The following is a 4,379-nucleotide window of genomic DNA, read 5'->3' on the forward strand; positions in this document are numbered from 1 at the left end:
ACAAGTCCAAAACTTATGAAATCACATCCCGCGCTCCCGAAATAGCTAATCTTAACTCTTTTAGCCCTTAAACGCCATTTATAGGGTCGTTTACTCAAAAACCCATTTTGACCTAAAACTAGTCAAAACACCAAATTGTAAGTTTACACCTCTAATCACCAACAATCCAAGTAGCTAGTGATTTCATCAACTAATTTAGTTTTACAAACCCACCAACAATGGTTACTAACACCACTTACTAATTCAATCATCCAATTATCAACTAGTGGGTTTACTCAAGAACACCCTAATCAAAACCCCAATTATAAACACTAATCATAATATGAAAACTTGGAGTTAGGACTTACCAAAACAACCAAAATGTGGCTAAGAATGATGTGCACAACATTAACACTTGGACTTTAAATCGATTCGTGCTCCTTCTTCTTCAAATTGCCTAATCTTTCACTAGAAATCTCTCCCTCTCTAAGAATGAAATGAGAGTGTTTATGGACTTGAAATATGATCCAAAACTAGATCCAAAACTGATCTAAAAGCCACAAATCCGTCCACAAGTGAAAGGACCATAATACCCTTCATTTAGGCACTTAAAATGCTGAAAAAAACGCATCAGACCCATTCGGCGCGCCGCGCCAAAAGGTCGCGCGCCGCTCCACACTGCAGGTCAGATTCCAGAAACTTGTTTTGGCCATAACTTTTTGACCGTAGCTCCGTTTTCGATGAACCAAATATCGTTGGAAACGTAATAAGATTTCCTTTCCAATGGTAAGGCTTTGAAACATCAACTCAAACTTTATTTGGGGTTGAAAAGATACGCACACCCCTTGTACCTCCAGCAACGTCCAGTTTTCTTCGACATTCGAGCAAGCAGCACGTACATGCTTCGTACACTTCATATACGCATCGTACACCATAAATACAATATGTACAATAAATATTTGGGTCTTACACGGAGGAACCGGAAGAGAATCCAAATGCGGAGCTATATGGGGAGGATGCAACACCACGACCTCCCGGAAAATCAAGAAAATCAAAATCACAAAAGACGTCTTCGAGCTCCGCCGCTTCCGCAAGATCCTCGTTTGATGAAAATGCAAGCAGCACTTTTGATTCAGTGACTAGTTACTTTGATTTGAAAATACTACAAATGTCTACCGCGGAATGGATGAAGAAAATGAATTGGTTCTTCAAGCGAAGAATGCGGCGATTCGGGCCAAGCTTCGAAGTGAAAATTGAATCGTTTCATATTGGTTTTTAATAAATAGGAATTGTAATGTTTTTATTTATTTAGGAATTGTAATATTATTTTATTTAGGAATTGTATTTTTTTATTTTTTTAGGAATTGTAATGTTTTATTTTTATTTTAATGAAAGTTATTTCTATTTATGTTAATTTTTATAATATATTCATTTATGTTATTTTTAAAATCATAAAAATAAAAATAATAATAAAAATATAAACTGACATGCCAACTGACATATGTCACAACTCCCCACTTTTTCTGACTCAGCAAGTCAGGCCTGACATGCCAAGTGACCCCAGTCACCACTCCCGGTGCTCTTAGATAAGCTAGCTAAATACTTGGTATCTGTACCATTGGTTATCGACTCTGAACTTGTTTGACTAGTCAATTGTTATGCTAAAGTTCTATGCTTGATAATAATCAATATACTAATTTGGATTTCGATGTCCTGTTTTTCTTTTATGTGCCTATCACCTTTGTTGACAGATAAAATTAGTTGTTTTCATGTACGTATCACATAAGTTTGGAGTATATGTGTTTGGGCATTGATTACTACACCAAAATGGATGCTAATATTTTGCCTAATCTTAGTGATGGAGACAAAAGTTGAACCACTTAATGAGCCAACTGAAGAGGCTGTGAATCAGAATCTGCCAACTGAAACTCCAAAGATTATCCTGTTAAAGTTTTGTCACCTAGATTCCCATTAAAACAAACAAACCTTTTTAACTGATTCAGTTCCAATCTCCAACCGTTACTGCAGACAAAAAAGGTGGCTGTTAGCATCTTTCTTAGCATCAACAAAATTATATTATAAGGTACTATGCAAATGCGATGTGAAAGTGACTGTTTAACAATTATCCAAGTAGTGAACTTTGTTTTATTCAATATATATTAACCATATTATATATTTATATGTGCTTGTATAGTCAGCTGTTATATTTGTACATTTTGTGATGTGTAAAGCAATCTCCCTTTCCGAATTAACAAGTGAGAATATGTTCAGGATGATTTTACTTTCTTATAATTATTATTTTTCCTACTCTTTATACATTTGATGAAAGCAATTTCTCACCTTCAGTTAAGGGTCACGTTGTTGTGGTCTTGTGGAATTTCGAACTATTTGATACTTTTCTACTTTAATTATTACCATCTTTTTTATTACTCAAGTAACATGATTATTTATTTTTTTTATTTTTATTTTTTGAAAAGTCAAGTAACATGATTAATAATAGGAAATAGGTTCAAGCTAGTGCAGTAAATCATTAACTTTAATTCATATTCTATTCAATCAACTAAAATAAACTTTCAGTTATAGCTATTATATAACTTTCGGTTGTTTCTTCATTAGATTTCATTTTCACATAATCAACACATCTGGTACATCATAAACCTGCCATGTCTTCGGATTGATCCGGGTTTCCTCTAGGGCAGTAGTTAGGAGCGAGTTATGCAACTACGGTACATGAGTAGTTAAGTCCCCTGAGTTATCCCAAACTGATGTAAAAAAATTTACAACAGATTAGATGTGTACAATTAGCAATAAATGAGTTATTCTAATTTGTTACTTAAAATGAAAGGTAACACATGTGATGCACTTAACCTTATTATATAATCCTAATTAACCATTTATATTTTATTTTATATGTAAATGTAAATAAAATAAGAAGAGAGATGAGAGGAGAGAGAGTGAGGAGAGAGAGAGGGGTTCCAAGGAGGTCAGGCACGGTAGGGGCACAGAATCACTACAAAGGGAAACTTAAGGATCGACTAGCTAGGATCTTCGGAATTCAATTGACTTCGTACATGTTCTTCAATTTCCCGGACGATTGGGATGTCCCAAAGCTATGGCAAGCTTTCAAGAAAGTTGGGGATATTAGGGATATCTACATGGCGGGCAAGCGATTGAAAAATGGCAAAAAATTTGCATTTGCTAGATTCGCCAACGTGGTAAATGGAGATCGGCTACTGGATTCACTGTCCATTATCTCCTTCGATGGAAACCCTATTAGGGTTTTTAAAGCTATTGAGAGAAAAGAAGATAGGGAGGTGCATGTTAACAGACACGAGCAGATGCCAGAAACGGATGCTCGCTATCAAGGCTACCGGGACGAAAGAAATTATAGGGACGTGGCTGTTAATAAGTCTGGGCATCAGTATGATCTCAGGGAGAAGATCCCTCGAATGGATCTCCAGGACACTCTGAACATGAACTCATCCAAGAGCAAAAGTCGTAACCCTAAGTTTATCGAAGTTAAGGGTGGGCTGACAAATCGTTACATTGCTAAGAAAAGTATCTTGTGTATTGTTAAAGAGTGGGGCTTGATTCCACAATTCCAGGAGCTATGCAGGGCAGAGGGCATGTTAAATTGTGACATCAAATACATTGGAGGACTTAGCATCATTCTCTTTTTTGGATCTACGGTTGAAGCTGAACAAATCCTCCAAACAAAGATCATGGTATTCATAAATGGTGTTCTACCACAGAACTGCTAACTTACCCTTTCCCTAGTGTTAAACGGTTGGCGTGGATCGATATTAGAGGGGTGCCGGTTGGGTGCTGGAATGAAACCACCTTCAAATCCATAGCAAGTTCGTGGGGGAATGTCTTAGATACTAATAACTGTTCGTTCTCAAATGACCATCAGAACCTGATGATTGGTAGTGTTCTAATTCATGTTTTCGATGATGCTTGCATTGATGAAAGGATGAGAGCCAAATCAGGGGATATCATTTTCCACGTGTTTGTCAAGGAAAGATCTACATGTCCAGTCCAAGTCATATTCGATGATATTGTTGAAGATGGGGATATTGATGAGTATGAAAAGGAAGGAGATGAGTTTGTGGAGGATACTTTTTGCAACACAGATGATGAGGACGATTTGGATGATTTTTTATCTGAAGAAGAAGATTTTCTGGGAAATCCTAACCATCATCACCCCGAAATCAATCATGTTAATCTGATTAAATCGATGAATGATGTTCCTGGAGATAATTCCGGTGAAGGTGACGGAAAAAACGATCGGAACGATGAGTTGGAAGACAAGGAGTCAGATTGCATGGGAATTGGGGACATGTTCCAAGAAAGAGATAATGATGGTGACTCGCCAAACGATAACGGCGATTCACTCCCCA

This window comes from Rutidosis leptorrhynchoides, chromosome 9 (assembly GCF_046630445.1).
Source record: "Rutidosis leptorrhynchoides isolate AG116_Rl617_1_P2 chromosome 9, CSIRO_AGI_Rlap_v1, whole genome shotgun sequence".
NCBI classification, from domain to species: domain Eukaryota; kingdom Viridiplantae; phylum Streptophyta; class Magnoliopsida; order Asterales; family Asteraceae; genus Rutidosis; species Rutidosis leptorrhynchoides.